This window comes from Armigeres subalbatus, chromosome 3, assembly GCF_024139115.2.
Source record: "Armigeres subalbatus isolate Guangzhou_Male chromosome 3, GZ_Asu_2, whole genome shotgun sequence".
In the NCBI taxonomy this organism is placed as follows: Eukaryota; Metazoa; Arthropoda; class Insecta; order Diptera; family Culicidae; genus Armigeres; species Armigeres subalbatus.
Genome location: NC_085141.1, coordinates 332,269,895 through 332,295,879, shown reverse-complemented (window position 1 = coordinate 332,295,879; position 25,985 = coordinate 332,269,895). Strand labels below are relative to the sequence as shown.

Below are 25,985 nucleotides of genomic sequence, written 5' to 3'. Positions count from 1 at the left end.
CTACGCCGAATGGAGTATCCTTCTCCACTGGACTCGATCCTGGGCCAATCGCTTCCAGTCGCCCTGAACATTGAGCGCCCTCAGGTCCTCTTCAACTGCAAAAAGCCATCGTGTACGCGGCCTTCCACGAAGCCTGCGGCCTCTTCCGGGTTCTCTACTAAATATTATCTTCGCTTGTCGTTCTTCCGGCATACGAACAACGTGACCAGCCCACCGTAGTCTACCGTGTTGTATAAGCTTAATAATATCCAGCCCTTTATACACCTGGTACAATTCGTGATTCATGCGGCGCCGCCAGATACCGTTCTCCTGTTTACCGCCGAGTATTGTCCGCAGCACCTTACGCTCAAACACTCCGAGAGCTCTCCGATCAGCCTCTTTTAACGTCCATGTCTCATGGCCGTATAAAGCCACCGGAAGAATCAGAGTAGTATACAGCGCGAGTTTTGTTTTCGTTTGCAGACTACGGGACTTAAGCTGGTTACGAAGTCCGTAATAAGCCCTATTTGCAGCTGCAATACGCCTTTTCACCTCGCGGGTAACATCATTATCGCACGTCACTAATGTTCCAAGATACACAAATTCTTCTACCACTTCAAATTTTCACCATCCAGCACTATTTCGCTACCACCACCACTAATGAACCCACGTTGATTGCCAGCGACCATGTACTTCGTTTTGCTGGTATTGATCGTGAGTCCAATCCTCGCTGTCTCCCTCTTAAAAGGCGCAAAAGCCTCTTCCACGGCACGGCGATCAATTCCGATAATATCGATATCGTCCGCAAATCCCAGGAGCATATGCGATTTTGTGATAATGGTACCGCTTCTTTGCACACCAGCTCTCCTAATCGGTCCCTCGAGCGCTATATTGAACAGTAGGTTCGAGAGTGCATCACCCTGCTTTAATCCATCTAAGGTAACAAATGACGTCGATATTTCATCCGCAACCCTTACACTTGATTTCGATCCGTCCAACGTTATACGAATCAGCCGTATCAGTTTCGCCGGAAAACCATGTTCAAGCATAATTTGCCATAATTCATTCCGTTTCACTGAATCGTACGCCGCCTTGAAATCAATAAACAGATGATGTGTCTGCAAGTTGTACTCCCGGAATTTATCAAGGATTTGTCTTAGGGTAAACATTTGATCCGTCGTTGATCGGCCCTCACGAAAACCTGCTTGGTATTCATCGACGAAGGACTCTTCAAGCGGTCTCAATCTATTGAACAGAATACGGGACATAATTTTGTACGCCGAATTAAGGAGGGTTATTCCTCGGTAATTGGCGCACTCCAGTCTGTGCCCTTTCTTAAAGAGAGGGCAAATGAAGCCGTCCAACCAGCTAGCAGACATTTCCTCGTCTTCTCATATTTTCGACATAATATGGTGCAGAACTTCGTAAAGCTGCTCACTGCCATGTTTGAGAAGTTCAGCCGGGAGCTGGTCCTTCCCCGCAGCCTTATTGTTTTTCAGCTCTTTGACAGCTTTTTTAACCTCATCTAGTGTAGGTGATTCCACAGCTTGTCCATCGTCGCTAATATTTATTCTGTTCTCCGATGCACCGTCACTTCCTCCATTCAACAAAGTCTCGAAGTGTTGCTTCCACCTGGCAGCCACTTCAGTTTTATCTGTCAGCAAATTCCCTTGTTGGTTGTTGCACATGACAGGAGATGGCGCTGTCTTTCTCCGCACGCCATTGACAGACTCATAAAACCTCTGCATATCGTTCTGCTCCATTTTTCCTGCGCCTCACTAATCACTTGTTCTTCGTACTCTTTTTTCTTCCTGCGGTGGGTTCGTTTTTCGGCTGCTCTTGCTTCCTTGTACCGATCTCTATTCGATCGGGTACCTGACACCAACATCCGGCTTCTGGCAACGTTCTTCTCGTCTGTCACTCTCTGGCACTCCACATCGAACCAACCCGTCCTGGGTCGCCTCTGTGCAGTGCCTACCACTTCTCGTGCTGTTGTGCTCACCGCTCCATGGATCGACTCCCATAGATCGTTGATGTTGTCGCTAACGTTGATTGCACTTATCCGTTCGTCGAGCTTCTGGCGGTACTCAGCCGATATTCCTTCCGCCGACAATCGCTGGATATTGTAACGCATCGTTCGCTGTGATCTTTCGTTCGATACAGTTGACAACCGTGATCGAATTTTACTGACAACGAGGTAGTGATCAGAGTCAATGTTTGGACCTCTGAATGTCCGCACATCGATAACATCCGAGAAATGGCGCCCATCCACCAGAACATGGTCTATCTGGTTGCAAGTTTCACCATTTGGGTGTCTCCAGGTGTGCTTTCGGATGTTCTTTCGTGCAAAGTAGGTGCTACTGATGGCCATCCCTCTAGCAGCAGCAAAATTTACTAGCCGTAGGCCGTTGTCATTGGTAGCGGAGTGAAGGCTCTCCCTACCGATTATGGGACGGAAAAAGTCCTCTCTACCGACCTGAGCGTTAGCGTCTCCGATAACAATTTTCACGTCATGCTTTGGGCACTCTCCATAAGCTTTATCAAGGCATTCATAAAACGTGTCCTTCACGTCGTCGGATTTATCGTTTGTCGGTGCGTACACGTTGATTAGGCTGTAATTGAAGAATTTGCCCCGTATCCTCAACACACAGATTCGTTCGCTAATGGGTTTCCACCGCATCACTCGCTTCATCTGCTTGCCCATCACTACGAAACCAACTCCATGCTCTGCTTTTTCACCGCCGCTGTGATAGATGTTATACTTGAATGCAGTATTGGTCGTGGGGTCCACGGCTCGGAATTCACGTTCTCCGGATCTAGGCCATCGGACTTCTTGAATAGCAGCCACGTTCATTCCAACCTTCTGCAGTTCACGAGCCAGAAGGCTCACTCGTCCAGGTTCATTTAGGGTCCTGACATTCCAGGTACCGAGTTTCCAATCATAGTCCTTATTTCGTTGCCGGGTCGGTTGCCAAAAATAACGTTCTCTTTTTCTTCTGTCTCCATTTTTCGTGGTATTTGAGAGGTTTCAGTAAGCTACCTTACCGGGGTCGCGTTACCTACATCGCGATGATGGGGCTGCCACCTTAGGTATAGCTGACGCGATACAGCATTTCGTTGATCAGCCGCTGGGTACCAGGCAGACGCTGTTCGAGCCGCACCTCCTGGTGAACAGACGCTCGAGGCGTACCTTCTCACTCTAGCTGATGTCAGAAGGACAACAGTGCCCAGGCTGCACTACCAGCTAAGTACACAACCCTTAGCTGGCGGTCTTTTGTCATCGGACGACCCGTGGAAGCGTGAGATAGGGACTTGTGGGGACCAGAGCTCTGTTGGGCGCTCCTTCCTTGATGTCAACCCACCATTTTGCAGCCCTCATGATATACGATTGCAAACATGGTAACTTGGCTTAGGGACCTCGCAGTTAACAAATTTGGAAGTGCTTATTAAACATCCCGGCTTAACATTGGGCGTCTACAAGACGGTAGACTAGCCCAAGGATACGTACGTCAGGTATTGGAGAAATACCGCGAATACAACGTGCCCAGGCATCAGCTATTCATTGACTTCAAAGAAGCATATAATACAATAGACAAGGACCAGTTATGGCAGCTAATGCACGAAAACGATTTCCGGATAACGAGGCGACGATGGATCGGGTGATGTGCGTAGTTCGAGTTTCAGGGGCATTCTCGAGTCCCTTCGAAACGCACAGAGGGTTACGGCAAGGTGATGGTCTTTCGTGCCTGATATTCAACATCGCTTTGGATGGAGTAATACAAAGTGCAGGGATTGACACGAGTGGTACGATTTTTACGAAGTCCGTCCTTCTATTTGGTTTCGCCGACGGCATTGATAGCACGTAACTTTGAGAGGATGGAGGAAGCCTACATCAGACTGAAAAGCGAAGCTAAACGGATTGAACTAGGAATCAACACTTCGAAGACGAAGTACATGATAGAAAGAGGCTCGAGAGAGGACAACGTAGGCCACCCACCACGAGTTTGTATCGGTGGTGACGAAATCGAGGTGGTTGAAGAATTCGTGTACTTGTTCTCACTGGTGACCGCCGACGATACCAGCATAGAAATTCGGAGGCGCATCATGGCATGAAATCGTACGTTATTTGGACTCCGCAAAGCGCTCCGATCGAATAGAGTTCGCCGCCGGACCAAACTGACTATCTACAAAACGCTTATTGTACCGGTTGTTCTCTACGGACACGAGACCTGAACGATGCTCGTGGAGGTCCAACGCGCACTGGGAGTTTTTGAAAGGAAAGTGCTGCGTATCATGAATGGTGGGGTGCAGATGGCGGATGGTACGTGGAGGAGGCGAATGAACCACGAGTTGCATCAGCAGTTGGGAGAACCATCGATCGTTCACACCGCGAAAATTGGAAGAGTGCGATGTGCCGGACACGCGCAGCGTGCAAGGTGGATCGATCAGGTGGAAGCTGACTTACGGACCCTCCGTAGACTGCGTGGTTGGTTAAGGGTATGCGATAACACACTTTTTCCTAACGAAACGAAACGAAACGAAATTTAAAATGTCTATGTTGATTCGGATCGAAACGAAACGAAATATAGATTTCTTTCGAGACTTCGAAACGATACGAAATCAAGGTTCATTGAATTCGAAATTTTTCGAAACGAAACGAAATTTTGATTTTTTTTTCCGCGGAATTTTTATTGAATTGGTTTTACATTATGTACTCAATTGTGATTTCACTTTTTCGAAGTCGAATAACTGTTTTGCGACCAAAAGAGTTATAATAACTGAAGAGGCAATCTATGATAAATCGTCACATTCTCGCCGCATATACCATTGGCGATAAGGCAATACCCCAGCATTTGTGCCGCTTTCAAAGGAATTCATCGTGGAGCGTGTGCTCCCAAATCTGATCAATTTTATCTTCTTCTTCTTCTTATTGGCATTACATCCCCACACTGGGACAGAGCCGCCTCGCTGCTTAGTGTTCATTAAGCACTTCCACAGTTATTAACTGCGAGGTTTCTAAGCCAAGTTACCATTTTTGCATTCGTATATCATGAGACTAACACGATGATACTTTTATGCCCTGGGAAGTCGAGACAATTTCCAAACCGAAAATATACCTAGACCGGCACCGGAATCGAACCCAGCCACCCTCAGCATGGTCTTGCTTTGTAGCCGCGCGTTTTACCGCACGGCTAAGGAGGGCCACTCAGTGTTATATCAGTAAGCATATAATAATAAAGAAATTGGGGGATTTTTCATATATGGATTCAAATTTTGTTTAAAACCTTAGTTCACCTAGGAAATATGTAATTATGCTGAAGCATACTTCATATTGTCTTTTCAGCGTGGTTTAACAGTATTGACTTTATCAAAATTTTAAAAAGAATGCTTAGATTTATTTTTTTATTTGGTGGGAAACTTAATTATGTATCCACATATGCCAGGCGTATACGCAGATATAGAATTGATATTAATAGATCAACATTTGAAAAGGGCGTATATGTCAAAATTTATTCCTTCTTATTCTTCGTCTACATAAGCATACATTTGCTCACTAGAAGAATCCTGTGCACCTTTCTAAAATGCACAAAGATATGTATTTCAATTTGAATTTCAAGCAGGGCGGCCATATACAGATGTGCTCGACTTGCGGTTAGCGGCAGCATAGTCTTATATACAATCAGCTCGACAAACTGAGCTATTGTGTGTGTCCTTGGCATATAAGAACAGCTGTTATGGTCAGTATGTGCTGAAAGCAATCATAAGTAAAAAATTCTCAGCAATTTTAATGATCTTTCAACAAATTCGCAAATTTCATGCGAAGATCTAGAAATGCCCACAAATCTGCAATGTTCCTCACATATTGTGCAAATAGTCAAAGAAAAGCTTAACTGTACACATCATAGTTGCTAATCATGATTGGCCGAGAAACAGCAAATATGCACAGCTCACCAATTAAATAATATTCTTGGGATACAAAAAAGTTATTCTTATTGTACTTGCTTCGGAGTTTCCAATTCATGACCAATAACGATGCTGGTCACGTGCTTATATTCAATTTAAGATTAGGAGAGGAAAATTAGTTTAACACTCATTGTTTTAAGAGACCGAGGAATGATCTGCATCTCTGTGAGCGCTACGGAAAAGAAATCGTTGGTTAGTTGAGAAGGTAATTCATATGAAACCCCTTGGTAAGCGACAAAATATTTGTTGTGAACGAAGTTATTTTGAAAACATGAAGACGAAAACTGTGTTTCAAATGAATCCAACGCAAGATCAATGTGCTTCGTTTAATAATCTTCTACAACACGATCGATTCCGCACTAAAAAAATTTGTACTCTTCGATGCAGCCATTAGTTTCATTACTTCGCATTCTCCCACACTAGCTGGCGTGATCAGCATCAACACGATCGATTGCACACTGGTTAAACAAATTTCTGCTACGCGAGATAGATTTTTTTCACTTCGCGTTCTCCAGGACTAGCTGCCGTCCCATGACCAGCAGCAACACGATCGATTCCGCATTCATATTGTGCAAATAGGGACACGGCAGGTATTTTCGTCTGTTCGTCATAGTCTCGAAAGAGACGCTTTTTTGTAAAACTCATAAGTACCAAATCGTAAGCTCAGGAGAAACGTTCTGATATAGTGGAGTTCTAGCAAATGGACGTTGCTTTCGTTGGTTTTAGCCCCTACGACGATGGACGGAAATACCTGCCTGAAATACGTATCTGTCAAGGTACAATCCCTAGTAAACAAAAATATCACAAAATTTGAATCATGGAAACACTGAAGACGTTTTATAGAAGAAAACTACTTACGTATTTGTCGACTAAGAACCCCATGGGGTTATGTAAAAGCGTTAATAGAAAAAATTGTATAACCTAAAGTTTTGAAAACAACTTAACGATTTTGTTCAGCGGCGCAGCCAAAATTTTTTATAATGTAAAGTATGGGTTAGTTTAAATTCGTTTCGAAATTCCGCGGAATTCCGTTAAATTTCGTTAGAAGCTAGTTTTTTCTAGCGAAATTTTTGTAATTTTACGAAACGAAACGAAATCAAGAAATCAGATTTCGCCATGCTCAAATTCCGCGAAATTCCGCGGAATTTCGTTTCGAACCACCTGAAACGAAATTTTTCGAAATACCGCATATGCTTAGTTGGTGACGTGTAGCCATGGACCGGGCCAAGTGGAGAACACTCTTACACAGGCCACTTCGGCCTTAGTCTGAATAAATAAATAAATAATAAACATCCCAGTAGAGATGTAACTTCAAAAAGAAGAAAATTTAATGTACATGTACACATGTTTTATGACATTGAAATCTAAAGATCATAAAGTCTAGACCAACATTTGAAAAGGGCGTAACAGCCAAAATTTATTCCTTCTGATTCTTTGTCCACATATATAGCTTTAAGGGTCTGTCTCATTTGGAGAATTAAACTTAAAAGTGACAGTTCGAAAATTAAAAAATCACCCAGTTATAAGAATGGCTGGTGCTACCCAGCAATTCCAATAGGACATCGATGGAAAATGATTCGATATCTGTCAAAAGTAATCTTGCTCTGTGAGCAGGGTTATTCGATAATTATTGAAATGTCACTTTTAAGTTTAATTTCAGTTTAATTATCCAATTGAGACAGACCCTAAATGTGGACGAAGAATCAGAGGGAATAAATTTTGGCTGTTACGCCCTTTTCAAATGTTGGTCTAGAAGTAATAGCAATATTGTTATGATTCGACAGATTCTGACATGAGGCGAATAACAATACTTCATTTATATCCCTTCACTTCCTATGACAGAAATGTCAATCCAAATGACGTCATTCATGCACTCTCTTCTAGCCTATTAAAGATTAAGTGACCCGTGCCAGACGTAATAGAAGAAACGGTGTTTTAAACAGACGACACTGCACCAACAGGGTCGATTACAAATTCTCACCAACTAACTGCGCGCAGCCAGCCAGCAAGCGGTGGGACTCGGTCAGCACGGTTCGTCGCTACAGATGAGCCGCAGGGGGGCCGGCTTAGAGGTCGAACGATAGCTTACATAAGTAGGCCGATCAATCATCATCTCCGCTGCTGGCCAGCGGTCTCACCATCGCTTAGTTGGACACTTTGCGCTGGCTGGTTTAAACATCCAGACTAGTGGCGGCCGGCAGCCAATAAAATTGATTACAAAATGTTCGAATTGGAGATTTCCACTCCTTCGGCCCGCCAAGTTGCAAATTTCGACAGATGTTTCGGTTTTCTCCGTTTTTGGATTTTGCGACATTTCGATTGGACGTCCGATCGTCGTCGTTGGAATGGGAGTTATGGGGCGTGATGAGCTCATCAGATTTTGGGACTGAACAGGCTTAAAAATAGCAAAGTTTCCTAATGATAATAATAATAATAATAACTGCTGCAGATTGTCTGAAAACAAGTTTGCTTCATCAAGGAAACCGAGTTTGTTGTGCTGAGAATAAATTAAAAAAAAAATGCAACATTTTTAACGAAGGCTACGGTTACGTTGGTTTTAAGCCAAGCCACAAGAGTGGTGCCGGCATGGGAAAGGAACGCATTAGAATGATAGCGTGACCGATTTGGACGATCACTAAAAGACGTCATCGCCGACTGTTTTTCTGCAGGTTTATGTTTGTTGTCTCAGTTCGGCGCGTGTTTTCGAATGTCTGAGCATACAAAAACAATATCTTATTTACTCACGACTATATAATTCTTAATTATTACCTAATTAATCGGGTGCCTTTCGTGGTTCCATTTTAGGTCCGTTGATCTGATCAGATAAAGGTTCGCGGAACTGGCTGTGATTGATTCAGGTGAGTTTACCGGTGCAATGAAAATTACCTTTTTGGGGAAAATATTCTAACTTTTACTGTAAAAAAAAAATATTCTAAGGGGAAGAACGAACATGATTCAACGCCTATAAGATAACTAAGATATCTTATCTAGATCTGTGATCTAGAACTAAATTTGAAAAGAGCGTAAAAATATTTTGTGATTTTTAATGTATCTATATGCACATATTTGGAACATGGAAATGAACCCAATTAATCAATTTATGTTGCTGCTACTTTAAATCAAAATTAATTCATACTTCTTAGAATTATTTATTTTTATACAGGGGATTATTTTACATAGTAGACAAACATAGTAGGAAAGTTGTTCCAATCCGGGTGGAAACTTCCTTAAAAAAAAAAAAGGATTCATATCTATTATTGCCTTTGAAACTCGTTCTTTAAGCAAATGTTTGCTTTTTAGCAGGTGATTATATTCTTTTTACTCATACAGGATAGGCGCTTGCTTTCCTTTTCTGAATTATATTCATATAAGCCTTTCACCAGGGTTAACTCGCCAAACTTTCAAAAAGGGATCACATATATCATTGCCTAATTCTGAACAAACGCTTACTCCTTGAAAAGAAATTATAACCTCCACTGCCTTATTCTGGAGAAGGAATCACATTCGCCACAGCGTTTAACTGGGATACACGCAGTGTGTTTGTGTGATTGGTTTCTAAAAAGGAATTATATCCACCTTAGCTTCATTCCCGGCTAACGTCCATTTGAAAACGGGGAAAATAAATGCTTCTGAAGAAATAGTAATTATTTATCAGCTTAAGCTTTATGTGTTCTTTTAACAGAGAGGTGTATATGAAAGGATTGCGGTAAGTTTTACCTAACCCCACACTGAGGAAAATGGACGTATGATTTTCAATAAAACGCCTTATGAAAATTTGCCACAAGGAATCGGTATGAATTTCAATATGTTGCCTTATGAATGATGATTTTCATTTAAAAAAAGTAAAGTGCGGCAGACTGGGTTCGAACCATGGACGTTGGGGTCGGGAGGCCAGTATGTAGACCACACGCCCATCGACGCTTGAATACTCGGGAAGGTAACTGCGTACAAGAAGCACTGTTGGGGGAATAATCAGTCGAAGATTCATAAGGCGCCAGTTATGAATTTCGATAGTCCAGTTCGCTGAGTGCACTTTATACCTCAAACATCGGGCAGATAATGAATCACAATGGCGTATATTGAGTGCATGCGATCATCTTCATCATCCGGAGACGAGCTAGCCTAGGGCTGAAAGTCTCCTTAATCCAGCTTTCCACGCTCGGTAATGGCGGCTTGTCGGTGTGTAAAAATCAATCGGTCACTGTACTGTTTGACACTAGCTGGAGGAAAGCCCACTTGAGTTCCTGGGTGAGGGGAAGGGAAAAAAGGCCTTTTCGCCAGTGAGTTTTCCTCCAGCTAGTATCAAAAAGTTCAGTGACCGATTGATTTTTACACACCAACAAGCCGCCATTACCGAGCGTGGAAACCTGGATAGAGATAAAAAAAATCTTCATCATCATCATCATAGTAAGGAAAAATCTGTTGAACCCTTAACCTTTGAGGACCATGAATAAAATTTCGTTCACATTCATCACAATACCTTTTATTATTATAAAAGAAAACTTATTGAAATATCAAATACTCGCTGTAGAGTTCAAAAGCATAGTTCATGAATACATCCCTGGTTTAAGTAAGAGAGTAGAATATGAGAGAGGGAGAGAGCCTAACATTGGAGACGAGGAGAGCGAAAGCATAGAGGGCAGAAGGTTGTGAGTTGTAACCGCGTGCGGATGTCGAATAAAGTCGGTGTGTTATAAATCTAGTAAAAGTGAGTTTTATTCATACATAATCCGGAACGTTGTACTCGTCCCTGTGAATCCTACAAATTGGCGCAGTCGGTAGGATCAGCGAAGGTGAGTTCTACTTAGAATTTTGTTTCCGCTTAGAGTTGTGAGGTGAACGTGAAAAAAAAATATGGCGGTTTGTGCAACAAAATGATGTTGAAGAAAATGGAATAAGAAGTACGGATTTGAAAATGAGGTTTCAATCATTGGTTGGGAAAATGGTGGAAAACTGAAAAGCAAGCAAGATATTACGAAGAATAAGTACAGTACTGTGTGTGATAACCATAACAATCGATTATTGCCGTGCAAAGAATGAGAGAAAATGTCAGTATTTAGAATACATTTGTTGCTGATTTTTGCTACACAAAAGAAAAAACGCAGTCAGAAAGGAAGGCCTACAAGACAAGTGAAACTCTATTTGATGCGCTTAAGTGTGAAGGTGATAGCTAGTCCAGTATGATGATTGCTAAAGAGTTATATGGGCAAATGAAAACAACTATGGTGTGGTGGTATCCAGTGCTACGAAGAACGCTGAAGAAAAGAATAATGAAATATCTACACGCGAGACTATTCGAAGCGCACTACTGGTTCAATGATGATCATTTCACAAGGGAAAAAGGTTAAAAAAAATAATAAAAGAAACTGCCAGACCAGCTACGAACGCTGCAGGGTAAAAGTTAAAAAAGAAGAAGAGCTGATTCGAATTGTGAGTGCTTCAGAAGCGTGAAGTTGAGTGCTAGGCCATTGATGATGATAGTCAGTGAAGAGCATGTGAATGATTTTGGAAAAGGATGAAAGGAATGATCGAGTGAGAGAGTTGAAGATTATGACTGCCAGACCAGCCATGTATGCTGCAGGGTACTAAACAAAACGAAAAGTGCGAGTCCATCATAGCAGCGCACTGGCGTGAGCGCTAGACCAGTCATCACAATGACTGAAGAGCACGGTGAGGAAAGAGAGGAAGTAAGAGATGAAGTGGGATGAAAAGAAACAAGTGCGGGTCCGCTGGAAGCGCATTTGGTTTGAGTGCTGGTCAATGAGAACAATAACTGAAAAGCATGTTAGAGATAGAGAGAGAGAGAAGTAAATAATGATTTTTGTCCGCCATACACCGATAATTTCCCTTTGCCTACCGATGATCATCAGCGTAGAGGTAAGTGATTCTTTATTACAATGGCTGCTGAAATCAAGCCTCAGTGAACAAACGTTTACTTGATACTTTTTGGTTATATCCCGCATCAACAAAACTACTTATGGTAGACAATTATTTTTTTGGCATCGTGGGTAATATTTTTATTCTAGTTATGATATTTTTCATCTATGGGGTAAATTTATTTTTTTAAGGACGTGCTCTCTTTGTAAATGAAATGTTGACGTTCATATTGAAAAATATTTAAGTTATTACAAACGCGTAAAAAAAAATAAAACAAATCATGAGAGAAGAGTATTCATATGTAATTAATATGTTTTCATCTAGGTTAAGTTATGCATGCTATGAAGTGCGTGTGTGGCTTATACATATTCATAAACTAAAAAAAAAGTGAGAGTTTCCCACTTTCACAGAAAGTAATTTTAGTTTTTATCTGATTACTGTTTCAGATAAACTATGGATAAACTATTGTGGCCACTTGAACCGTTCAATGATGCGGTCGATTCCCAGGGCTTGCAGAAAGAGTGGGAGGAATGGCACAGAGCATTCAATCTGTTACTGGAGTTGAGAAATGTTGAAACTCAACATGAGAAGTTGATATTGCTTCTAACTCTTGGAGGTCGTGGTCTACAGCGTATTTATTATAATCTTGGTGAGGTTCCTGGTGAAATATATCCCGAACCGGTGAAGGTTCCGTATCACCCGGTGGAGATCCCGGAGTATGATAATGCGATCAAACGTTTAGATAAGTTTTTCCTTGGAAAAAGAAATGACCGTATTGAGCTTGAGTTGTTTAGATCACTGAAACAGACAAGCGATGAGCCATTTAACCAATTCATTCTCAAACTCAAAATCCAAGCAGCTCGGTGTGACTTTAAAGATCGTGAGGAGAAGGAGATTTTACAGCAAATAACGATGGGTGCGAGAGATGAAAAAGTAAGGGATAAGGGGCTCGAAAACGTAATGGATCTTAATGATTTAACCAACTACGCAATGAATCGTGAAGTACTCTCAAAGCAGAAGGAAAAATCTAAGGCATTCCGAGATAACGATACCAGGATGGAAGTAGCGGCAGTGAATCACAAAAGTATACTGGAGATGAATCGTCGTTTTCCCAAATATGAGTCTCGACGTAATGCTGTAGAGAGAGATTCGCCATATCGAGTAGAAAGACGCTACAAGTCCAGGTGTAATCGTTGTGGATCTTCTAATCACGATGGCGATGCACGGTATTGTTCAGCCAAGAATGCCCGTTGTAATCGATGCGCAAAGATTGGTCATTTTGCCAGAGTTTGCAATGTTTCACGGGTGCCTTCATCGAGAGATCGGTATATCTGGAAACGCTCAGAAAGACGCTCAGCCGAGGAAACCAACTCTTTGCAACAGAGCGAGTGGAAGGAAGACCTTCCCCGTCGTCCAGAACCGGAGGATATTTCTAAGGTACAATCCTTTTAATGAAACTTTGAATTTATTTTTTTCTAGAAACATCTAGAAAGTTACAAGTTTTTCATTGTTAAAAATAAAGTTTTTTTGCTTAATTTGTTATCAATAAAGAACTCATGCATATTTTGGGGATTTTTTTTTATTAATAGGTTGCGGAACTGTCATCTAACAATGGTATCATAACCTGTTTAATAGATAAGCTTCCGGTAGAGTTCCTCATTGACTCTGGGGCAGCTATTAACACAGTGACTGAAGGCGTTTGGAACATGCTGAGCACAAGCAACGCGGCAATCTTCAAGAAAAAATTTCAGTGCGACCGTCAATTCATGGCATATGCTAGCGATAAGCCTCTTCGTGTTTTGACGTTATTTGAAGCATGGATATCGGTTAACGTTTCAAAACCGAAAAGCTATGCGGAGTTTTTTGTTATTGAAGGAGCTTCGCGCTGTCTTTTGAGTAAAAGAACAGCTGAGAATTTGAGGGTTCTCAAAGTCGGCATTGATGTTCTGCATATTGAGTTATCTTCCGACCCATTCCCAAAGTTCCCAAACATCCAATTGAAACTTTCAATTGATAAAACAGTTCCACCAAGGAAAATTGCATATCTCAGAATACCGGGCCCAATGGAAGAGAAGGTAGATGCTAAAATACTAGAGATGCTTCGCAACGATGTTATAGAGCCCGTTATTGGTCCAGCCGAATGGATTTCGCCGATGGTGGTTGTGCCAAAGGGAAACGACGACGTGCGTTTGTGTATTAATATGAAATACCCCAATGAGGCGATCCAAAGAGAACATTATCCCCTACCGGTAATCGAAACGTTTTTGAATAAATTGAGAGGGTCAGCAGTTTTCTCAAGATTGGACATAATGTCAGCATTCCACCATGTTGAGCTACATCCTGAGTCACGAGGTATCACCACGTTTATGTCGAGCAGAGGCCTAATGCAGTTTAAAAGGCTCATGTTTGGCGTTAATTGCGCGCCGGAAATTTTCCAGCGTATCATGACAGAAATGTTATCAGGGATCGAAGGGGTGATAGTCTACATCGACGACATTATTGTAGCAGGTAGAAATCAAGCAGAGCATGATGCTAGATTGCAGGAAGTTTTGCTAGTGCTTAAGAACAACAATGCAAGGTTGAATGAAGGCAAATGTGTCATAGGAGTCGAACAGTTAGAGATTCTGGGTTTCAAAGTTAGCGCGGCCGGGATCAGTCCTTCAGATGACAAAATCAGTGCGATTAAAAATTTCCGTCAACCTGAGACTAGAGAGGAAGTGAGGAGTTTTTTGGGGCTCGTGAACTTCGTTGCCCATTTTATTCCAAACATGTCAACAAGGTCCGAGCCATTGCGGGAATTCGTACGTGGGGATGTACTAGAGTTCGGTCAAAATCAACAGGACGCTTTCGATGATCTGAGGACGGAACTTTCTTCCAATGTTCGAAAGCTAGGATTCTATGACCCGAAGGATGTCACGGAGCTCTACGTTGATGCGTCATCAGTTGGACTTGGATCTGTATTGGTCCAAAGAGACAAGTCGAATGTTCCGAGGATCATCTCATTTGCTTCAAAAGGATTAACCGCAACAGAGAGAGTTTATCCTCAAACTCAGAGGGAAGCGTTGGCAGTTGTCTGGGCGGTGGAGAAATTTTACCTTTATTTGTTTGGCCTACAGTTCACCATCTTCACAGATCACAAGACTTTGGAGTATATCTACGGTGGAAAGTACAGAGATGGCAGAAGAGCTTGCTCTAGAGCAGAAGGATGGGCCTTGCGGCTACAGCCGTACAATTTCAAAATGAAACACATTCCTGGATTCGACAACATCTCGGACGTTTTGTCTAGACTGTGTACCCAAACAGATGCAGCTTTCGACGAAGAATCGGAACACTTCTTATTAACAGTTGGAGACGGACCTATTGCGATTACCCTGGAAGAAATAAAGAAAGAGACAGAAAACGATAAAATACTGCAGTCTGTGATAAAATCTCTGGATTCTGGAGACTGGCCTCTCGACTTAGTTCGATACCAAGCATTCAGCAAAGAGCTGGGTCTACGAGAAGGTATTGTTGTTCGCGACGAAAGAATTGTTCTACCGGTTACATTGAGACGAAGAGCTTTAGAAATCGAACACAGAGGACATCCTGGAGTAGTTTCGATGCGAAGGCGCCTACGGGAACGAGTCTGGTGGCCGTGCATGGATAACGATGTCGGCAGCATGGTTCAAGAGTGCGCAGGATGTGCAGCCGTTAGCAAGCAACATCCGCCGGAACCCATGTTGCGAAAAGAGATTCCGGACAGGGCGTGGCAAGAGGTCGCTATTGACTTTTTCTCAGCCAAAGATTGCGCAACATTTCTGGTCCTTGTGGATTACTACAGTCGGTACCTCAAAGTAGTAGAAATGAAGACAACAACAGCAGGAAAAACTATCGAAGCTTTGGAAGCGATCTTCAATGAACAGACGTATCCCGAAACAATCAGAAGTGACAATGGACCACCATTTGCAGGGGAAGAGTTTGCTAGTTATTGTCGGAATAAAAACATTCGGTTGGTTCGAACGATCCCATACTGGCCTCAGATGAATGGCTTGGTCGAGAGACAAAACCAGGGCATACTTAGAGCTCTAAGGATAGCAAAGGCAACTAATAGCGATTGGCGTAAGGCGATAAAGGATTATGTGTACATGTACAACACAAGTCCTCACTCGATTACCGATAAAGCCCCTATGGAACTGATGACTGGACGACCGGTAAAAGATTTGTTGCCAAGCTTCAGAACCAACGCGCACTGGAGCCGAGATGAAAACCTTCGAGAAAAGGATGCCATCAAGAAGCTGCAAGGGAAAATTTATGCTGATGGAAGACGACATGCAAAGCAGTCAGACATCAATGTTGGTGATCACGTGATGTTAAGGAACTATGAGACAAGTAAATTGGAACCAAAATTTCGACTGGAAAAATTTACAGTCATAAAGAAAAATGGAGCCGATGTTGTTGTTGGTAATGAGGATGGAGTGATGTATCGACGATCCGTTACTCATTTGCGGAAATGGCCTTCAACAACCAACGATGCTGCAGAGTCGGACTTATCCGCTGCGGCTAAATCACCAGGAGACGTGGAGGAAACGAGCTTGGAACTCAATGGTGAAAAGTTTTCGGACAAGGATAATGGGGAAACATCCAAGCGACCAGCCCGTACCAAAAAACTTCCAGAAAGGTTCAGATGATTGACTTGTTGCTTCAACTTTTTTTTTGGACGCGGTAAGGGATGTAGAGTTCAAAAGCATAGTTCATGAATACATCCCTGGTTTAAGTAAGAGAGTAGAATATGAGAGAGGGAGAGAGCCTAACATTGGAGACGAGGAGAGCGAAAGCATAGAGGGCAGAAGGTTGTGAGTTGTAACCGCGTGCGGATGTCGAATAAAGTCGGTGTGTTATAAATCTAATAAAAGTGAGTTTTATTCATACATAATCCGGAACGTTGTACTCGTCCCTGTGAATCCTACACTCGCAAGTTGGCTTTCTCAGTCTGTAGAATCAGGATAATGGTGTTTTACTTGCCCGACGTTTCGGCCAATGTTTGTTTGTTTGTTTGTTTATTAACCAATAGCGTAAAGGAGTTCCTTTTTTTCTTGCTACATGCGAGCTTATCATGTCTAACACAATATAAAAATACACTTTTAATCTTTTTGCAGCTACAGACAATAAAATATTTACTAACATTGAACACGGTTCCAAAATTCTAAACATTTTTTTTGCCTTTCTCGTACAACTAAGTTGTACCGAAAGGCTATCATTTCACTCCGAAAACGAACTTTTTATAGAAGCCTCTGAGACCCATAGTGTTATATACCAATCGACTCAGCTCGACGAGCTGAGCACATGTCTGTCTGTCTGTGTGTATGTGTGTGCGTGTTTTTTTTATAGAGGGATGAAGGCAAATCTGCTTACAGACACCTGAAATTATCACTCAGGGAGTGGGGTTGGCGCGTTCGGCAGAAGGCCGGCCCGCCGGACCCACTAAACCCACCCAAGTAACAGAAGGTTACTTGAGTTACCATCTCTTCACATGCCCTGTTCCGCCCGGGACTTACTGGATGTCAATACTTCGGAGGGGGGCTGTGCTCATGCACTTCACGTGTTCAGCCTCTAGCAAGCACAGCTAGTTCGCTACATTTTCTCATCGAAGCATTTTCGGTTTGCGCGTCTCTTAATCTTTGACGCTCACTGTCTCTCTTCCTCATGCCATTCAGCACCACTGCATCTTGGAGCCATTTAGCTCTCGACGTGTTCGCAGTCTACTCAGATAGTCCCCGGCGGCGAATCTATCCTACTCCGACGGGAAGTTCCCGGCGGCGATAGCTTCCCCGAAAACCGACGACCCGTGGAAGTTTATTGCGTGTCCAACACTAATGTCTCACCTAGATAGTCCGAGGCACTTTCTCACTTCAACGGGAAACCGGTTGGGTGCCAAAGTCGGTCCAGAGATTCCGGGTGGAGCATAACGTCCGGTTCACTGGCGCTTCGACTACCCAAAGCCGATTATTCGACGCGTCACGAACTACTCGGCATAGTCCCCGGCGGTGGATCTAGCCTACTCCGACTAGAAGCTTCCCGGTAGCGGAACCTTCTCCCGAACGGAACTTTTGTTAACATTGAGCCATTCGGCTCCCAGCATAGTTTTCTTGACTTTTTGCTGCTCTTTTTCGTTGAGCCATTTAGCTCCCAGCTAAATCGCGGGCTACTCGGATGATCCCCGGCGGCAAATCTATCCTACTCCGACAGGGAGTTCCCCGACGTTGGAATTTCCCTCGGAACCGACGACTCGCTTCTGTGTAAGACTTGTTGAATATGTTTTACCACTTTTAATATTTCTGGTATTTTCCAGATCAGCGCAGGACGCCATTCTTACTTCAGCGAGTGACCGGTCCGAGTGCCGAAGTCGATCCAGAGATTCCGGGTGGAGCATAGCGTCTGGTTCAATGGTGCTCCGACGACCCGAAACCAGTTCTACCAACGCGTCACGTTCTACTCGGCCTAGTCCCCGACGATGGATCTAGCCTACTCCGACTAGAGGCTCCCCGGCGGCGGAAACTCTTCGAAATTAATCTTCTGTATTCTTGAGCCATTAAGCTCCCAACTGGATCGCGATTTACTCAGATAGTCCCCGGCGGCGGATCTATCCTACACCGACAGGAAGTTCCCCGACGACGGAAGCTTCCCCGTGACCGACCGTGCTATTATGATCGCTTCCAGACACCCTCTGGTCTTCACGCCATTTTCGCTGCAGCGATTTCATGATCTGCGTTACCGCTCTTCCTATTTCGTTCCACGTATTCTCATTCTTGCACATTTCTTGCACGATATTTTCGGGGTTTATATTACTAGCGCTTCCTACTGAGAGCACACTTCGCTCTGTCCTGAATCGAGGACAGTCGAAAAACACGTGTTCCGGTGTCTCCTCGCAGTTCGGGCAGGCCGGGCAAAGGGGGGACTCTGCGTGTCCGAATCTGTGCAGATACTTCCGAAAACATCCATGGCCCGACACGAATTGTGTCAGGAAGAAGTTCACTTCCCCGTGTGTCCACCCACAATGACAGGTTCAGAATAAGCCGATATGTCCACCTTCTTTTCGAACTACTGTCACAAGCCAGCTGCCACTTCCTCATCGAATCGGCTCTCGCAATCATGCGAGCACCAACCGTTCCTCGCAGTCTGTAGCACTCACAGTCCTCCTCCAATAAGATGTTTATGGGGGTCATTCCTACTATGGCACAGACCGCATCCATCGATATCGTACGGTATGCACTTGCCACTCTCATGGCCATCAGCCTATAGGTGCTATTGAGCCGAGTAAGGTTCCTCCTCGTGATTTCACCAGCCGCCCAGACAGGAGCTCCGTATCTGAGAATTGACGTAGATACGCTGGCCAGGAGTCTTCTCTTACTGCTACTAATCGTGGAACTGTTTGACATGATTCTGGTCAACGCTGTGATCGCTTTAGTTGCCTTCTCGCCAGCATAATCAACGTGGCTAATGAAATTGAGCCGGTCGTCGATCATTACCCCGAGGTGCTTTACCTCTCGCTTTGAGGCGATGGTGGCTTCTCCGGCCATAATCGTACTATGCTGTACTGCTTTTCGGTTGCTGATCATCATCACTTCGGTTTTGTGATGGGCCAATGCCAGCTTTTTCCCGCACATCTAGTTTTCGATTATTTCTATCGCCTGCCCTGCTCGTACTTCTACCTCTTCTATTGTTTCACCGAATACCATGAGAGCCACGTCGTCCGCAAACCCAACGATCTTCACACCTCTTGGTAGTGTTAGCTGCAACAGCCCATCGTACATCGCGTTCCACAACGTCGGCCCCAGAATGGAGCCTTGGGGAACACCCGCTGTTATGCCTATTCTCTTCAGGCCTTCGTGTGTTTCGTAGACCAACGTCCTATTCTCGAAGTAACTCTTCAGAATTCTGCACAGGTACCCTGGAACCCCCAATCTGTGTAGGGAGCTGGCTATTGCTTCCCAGCTGGCACTGTTGAACGCATTTTTCACGTCTAAGGTTACCACAGCGCAGTAGCTGTGTGTGTGTGTATGTGTGTGTATGTGTATGTGTGTATGTGTGTGTGTATGTGTGTGTGTATGTGTGTGCACAAAAGCTATGAAAAACATTAGACAACATTTCGTATAGAAATCCTTAACCGATTTTCTCGCAACAAGTTTCATTCGACACCATCAGCGCTAGGTGGATTAATCTGTTTTTTTTTCTTTTTTTTTAAACTGCTTCTGATGCAGAGCATTTAACTGCTGCAGGCAACGTATCTTAATTAACCATACCTCCAACGAACAGTGAACTTTAGAATAGCCAATCAAGTTATTGGGTGGAATAATCAGGTTTTGCTGGCGACGTCCTTGAGAAAGTATAAGTTTCTCAAATAGCACTGGTGGAGAACGCGTTTCAATTAGTTTGCGCATAAACAAACATGACCGATATAAATAGAAAGTCTATAGTGGGCATTCGAGTAAATTATTTTGTAGATGACTAACGTGTGCATAGCGGCTACACACGTACACAGGCATTCAACGCACCACGTAGTCTGTTCATAGCTATGGCAGATGCACTAACGCGAAGAAGATCGCTGAATATAAAGTGAGGTAGTACAAGAGTCTTGAACAGTTTTAATCGTGTGTTGAAAGGCGGAGTAGAAGCACAAGAATAGAGCGTTCGAAGGCTTGTGTATATTTTCTCACATTGTTGATTGATAAGTCCATTCCACTGCAGATCCGTATGAAATATAAATCCAAGATTTACCGCACTTTCTATCCACTGAATGGTTTGACCGTCCATGGTGATCGAAGGTAGCAAATTAACTCCAATAATATTACTTCGACTACCCTTCATGAACATAGCTTTACTCTTAGAATGGTTGACAAACAGCTGGTTTCGTTAATACCACTCGTTCACTCTCTCGAGGTCCTCATTCATCATCCTGATAAGGTCGTGAGAGCAGATTCCGATGCGATAAATATATAGCTGTACATCGTCTGCATATAGGTGTATTGAACAGTACTTGAAAACCGTTGGCAAATCATTGATGTGACAGCAAAACAGCAAAGGACCAAGTACCGAGCCTTGAGGAACGCCGGATATTGCAATGCCAATCTCGGATTGTTCAGTCCCACAGAACACAGTCTGATTCCGCCCTGACAGGTAGGACTCGATAAGGTTTGTGGCGGAACAGGAAAAATTGAAAAATAAAATAAATAAAAACTTCAAACAGAGCTTACGATGAGGAATATTGTCAAAAGCCTTAGAATAATCAAGCAGCAATAAAACAGTAGAACCTTTCCTATCAATCGATCTTGCCAAATCATCGTATACACGAACAGTGGCCGTTTGGACACTTTGACCTTTCCGAAATCCAGCTTGACACTCTGTTAGTAGATTGTTTTCCACCAAGAAAGAAGAAATTTGATGTTCTAACAGTTTCTCGAACGCCTTTGAAAGCGCACATATGATACTTATTGGCCTGAGGTTCGACAACGTATTCAAGTGCGGTTTCTTCCGTAGTGGCAAAATTTTGGCGTGCTTCCAGCAAGACGGAAAAGAAGACGTCTGGATGATTATGTTGAAGATATGCGTTATCTGGTGCACGACCAACGGCAGAACAATTTTGACGAATTTGATCGGCAGGTCATTGATTCCAGTCGCGTTCGATTTAATTCCACATTATGACATTCACGACTTCCCAGTGTTCCACACGCCGGAAAATGAAACTGTAGGGGGAGTCTAACGTACTTCTAGTTGTCGTGTGATTTTCGCTTGGAATATAACCCGATAAAAATGTCCGATTTACCTCTATCTGCTTTACGTGCAAGTTGAAAAAGTCAACAAGATCATTTGTTAGAAGAAAGCTAGTACAATCATTATCGGGAGTGTTATAGACTGCCATAACTAGGATTTTTTCTACATCTAGTCGCAGTTCCAGTGCAAAACACTCAGTTTTATCTTCAGACTCGTATGACAGTTGTGTACTGAAGACCGTAGAGCAGGAAAGGTAGTCCTTGCAGTAAATTATAATTCCACCTCCACGATGGTATTTTCGGTCGTTCCGTATAATTGTAATACCTGGAATAGCGATTGGTGTTTCTTGCTGAAAGCCAGGATTCAGTAAAGCAAGCTACTGAAACCTTCGAGTTGCTTAGCAAATCTCTCACCTCATCCAGTTTTGTTGAGTTTTGTGCACATAAACTTTAAGCGTTTCCATGACACACATTAAGTTTGCCAAAGGGGAGAACGGCGCTTATCACCGCACCAGGAATGTTCATTGAGGTGTGGTTCAGTAACGGTGGCGTCAAGTGACAGAGGAAAAGCAGTTTTTAGAGGGTTGTGTGTGATTAAAACACATTAAACAATCTTCGCACAATCGTAACTTAACAATTAATTTACAATACGGAAAAAAACTACATTAAGTGAACGACGGCAAACAAAAACTCAACTAAGAAAAATGATCCAGAAGTGCCTCCGAGCGTATCGTTACTGGACGCTGATCGACGGAGCGCTTCACCATGACAATCCCCTGCTTCGTATACACCGACGATAGCTTCCCATTCTTCTTTAATCTTAGATCAGCTACCTTTATCCTGCGAGCAGTAACCGTTAGGTTTTCATTGACGTAGATTCGACGAGTTGAGTCAATCCCCAGATGACATAGTTTTAGATCCAGCGAAAACGGTTAAAGATCACTATTTGCAGTTTTTTTCACAGTGCTTACTCACAACACATAACTGGTTGTCGCGTTTAGTAGTCGTTTTTTTCTGTGTTGAGGCCTTCAAGGGTCGTATGAAATTCGATTAAGCTGATGTTACAATATGACGCTTTTTGAACCTGTCTTTTCTTGACAGTCTATGAAGATCTATTCAATTACTTTTTTACCCCAGAAGCTAAAGTAGTGCCTTTTAATCTTTTTAGAAAATCTGTGTTACGTTCATTTGTCTGTGACCTAAATATACTTTTAAAAACTTCTAATGACACCTAGGATATCATCCATCGTCAAACAGGCTTATTGCAAGCCAAAATGTGATCTTATTCCGTTAGTGTTGTAGAATATGACAAAAATCAATACCGTGACGAAAATAAGCGCCACACCCCACTTGAAGCCACAATATTTTTTTAACTATCTATGTTTTTAACAAATATATCACCGTGTATTGTAGGATTTATCGTTTTGGCCAGAAATACCTGTTGTTTTTCCTATTGTGGAGTGAGACAAACGGCCGAAAATGTCGTCTGGTGAAAAATGTCATTTAGCCGAATGGGTCGAGAAGTGAAAAGTAAGATGTCTAACTTACCACTTTGCATTTCTCATTTCTCTTTTCTTATTTCTCTCTTCTCTCTTCTCATTTCTCATTTCTCACTTCTCATTTCTAACTTCGCATTCCAACTTCTCACTGTGAAAACCTCCCGGAAGGTCAACGGGTATGGTAAGATAGTTATGAGATATTCTGGGTAATCCAAACTGTCAATGAGTTCGGCACTTGAGTTCTACATCTGCTTAGAAGTTCTTTTCGATACTCAGAGTTTCAATATTCGTTCAATTATATCCATTACACCTCCCGAGAGGTCAACGGATATCGCAAAATAGTTTTGAGATATTCTAGACAATCCAAATTTTGTTTGATATCATATGTACCAAGCCTGAGCGAAAAACTGAAGAAAATTCTTCAACGCAATTATGTGGTACTAGCCTCCAGACCACAAAATAAAATCAAACAAACGATTTTCAGTAAGCTGAAGGATGTAATACCACCAGGCAAACGGAAAAATGTAGTGTACTCTATACCTTGTGGCACAGACGATGGGAAAGTCTTCATTGGCCAAACGAAACGAATGCTAGAGGTACGGATTGCAGAACATAAGAATGACTGTAAAAAGAGGAATCCGAAATCTGACTGAAGGACACTTTTTCAATTTTGACAAAACTTAAGTGCTCGAACGTATTGCAAACCAGCAGCCGAATTCCGAAGGTTCAAAAAAAAAAATAAAAAATGTATTTATAAAAAGAGATTTATAAATTCTCTTTCTCTTTCCAAAATGTCTTCTCTTCATACCGTATTCCGATAGACTGAAGAGAAAGAAAAAACTAAAATTTCTTGCGAAGGAAAATATTAGTTCACATATTTTCCACTAGATGTCTTTTGACAACTATTTGCATACCGATTGTTCAAAACATCCTCATATCGAAAATAAAACATGCTTTCGCTTATTGTTATCGAAATAATGAAAGAAACAAATGATAAACATTCAATCTAGTGATGAAAATATGCAGTAACAGCAACATTGTTGTGATTTCTAACTGTCTGAAAAAAAAACGAATGCTCTAACTTTATTACCTCGAAAACACCGAACCATTAGCATTTGGTTTAGTTTTAGCTTAGCTTTAGCTTAGCTTTAGCTTAGCTTTAGCTTAGCTTTAGCTTAGCTTTAGCTTAGCTTTAGCTTAGCTTTAGCTTAGCTTTAGCTTAGCTTTAGCTTAGCTTTAGCTTAGCTTTAGCTTAGCTTTAGCTTAGCTTAGCTTAGCAGCTTAGCTTTTAGCTTAGCTTTTAGCTTAGCAGCTTAGCTTTAGCTTACCAGCTGTTAGCAGCTAGCTGTTCCCACTGCAGCTGTTAAAGCACCAGCTGTTCCAGCTCCAGGCCTGTTCCCACCCACTGAGCTGGCCCCAGGCTGTTCCACCCCTGTTCCCCAGGCTGTTCTGTCTGTTCAGCCACCAGCCCCAGCCCACCTGCTCCCACCCCTGTTCACCCCTGACCCCGGGCTGGGCCAGTCTGCCAGCCCACCTGTTCCAGCCCCTGTTCCCCACCCACTCCCAGCCCCACCAGGCTGTTCACCCCACCCAGGGCTGTTCCCAGCCCCACCCAGCCCTGTTCACCCCTGTCTCACCCCAGGCTGTTCCAGCTCCCCAGCCCCAGCTCCACGGGCTCCCACCCAGGCTCCCAGCCCAGGCTCCCAGCCCCAGGCTGTTCCACCCAGGGCTCAGCCTCACCCCAGCCTCAGCTCACCAGCCCACTCCCAGCCCAGCTCCCACTCAGCTCCCCAGCCTCAGCCAGCTCCCCAGCTTTAGCCCCAGCTCACCAGCCTGTTTAGCTTTAGCTTAGCTTTAGCTTAGCTTTAGCTTAGCTTTAGCTTAGCTTTAGCTTAGCTTTAGCTTAGCTTTAGCTTAGCTTTAGCATAGCTTTAGCTTAGCTTTAGCTTAGCTTTAGCTTAGCTTTAGCTTAGCTTTAGCTTAGCTTTAGCTTAGCTTTAGCTTAGCTTTAGCTTAGCTTTAGCTTAGCTTTAGCTTAGCTTTAGCTTAGCTTTAGCTTAGCTTTAGCTTAGCTTTAGCTTAGCTATAGCTTAGCTTTTGAAAACTGCATACTTTTTGTTATGCTAGTTGATTGATCAAATAATAAATCAAACACGATTTTTCTTCTTTCTCAATGGCTCTACATTCCATCTAGAACTTGGCCTGATTGTTAACTTAGCGTTCTATTAGCATTTCCACAGTTATTTATTGAAAGTTTTTCTATGCTTGCCATTGCATGAGTGTGTATCTTGAGTGGCAATTAAATACAATTGATGCATGGCCAGGGAACCGAGACCACATTGTTTTACACTCATTATGGGAAGTGAAGACTCAATTATACCGTCAAATTTCATCCTAAAAAAATCTCTTATCGAATTTCTCCCACAAAAGTTTGAAAGAAATTTAAATTCTCGTTTTGTTTTTCATGTGTCAAAAAATTTCTTCCACACTTTCGTCGGAATTCCAAAATAAGAAAATTTTGAAAATCTCTTCGAGAATTTCTTTTCTAACAAGAAATTTTTTGACCGGAATTCGGCTGCAGGGTCAGAACAATAGCGGAGGTATTCCACATAAAAAAAACAAGGGGAAAGCAAAGCAGTAAGCCTGCAGCGAGAATGTGGGAATTTTAACTCCATATACAACGGACTGTTGTATCGTCTGGGAGGCGAACTGCATACGACGAGTGTAAACACGAACAAAAACGACGGAAGACTAAACTTGGGAGGGAAATTCAGATTAGTGTAATTTGACTGACCAAGCTGAAAGGTTACATCCAGCACGTTGTAAGTTTGTTTGGAAAATGTATGTTAATGAAAATTGTTAATTGTTTGAATAGATGTCTTTTATAGACGTCTGATGATGGCTTAAGGACAGCAAGCCG

General features: G+C 42.9%; 2 protein-coding genes across 3 annotated transcripts in view; one reads left to right on the top strand and one right to left on the bottom strand.

Annotated features, from left to right (window-relative positions):
• LOC134225679 (elongation of very long chain fatty acids protein 7) overlaps nucleotides 1-25,985 on the top strand; it is a 368,124-nt gene that overhangs the window by 64,633 nt on the left and 277,506 nt on the right. The window contains exon 2 of the mRNA XM_062705950.1: nucleotides 8,749-8,801. The gene's annotated coding sequence lies outside the window, so the exon portion shown is untranslated. The remainder of the gene's footprint in view (nucleotides 1-8,748; nucleotides 8,802-25,985) is intronic.
• Nucleotides 1-25,985, bottom strand: part of LOC134225677 (D-beta-hydroxybutyrate dehydrogenase, mitochondrial) — a 364,971-nt gene that overhangs the window by 164,022 nt on the left and 174,964 nt on the right. The gene's annotated exons all lie outside the window — the stretch shown is intronic.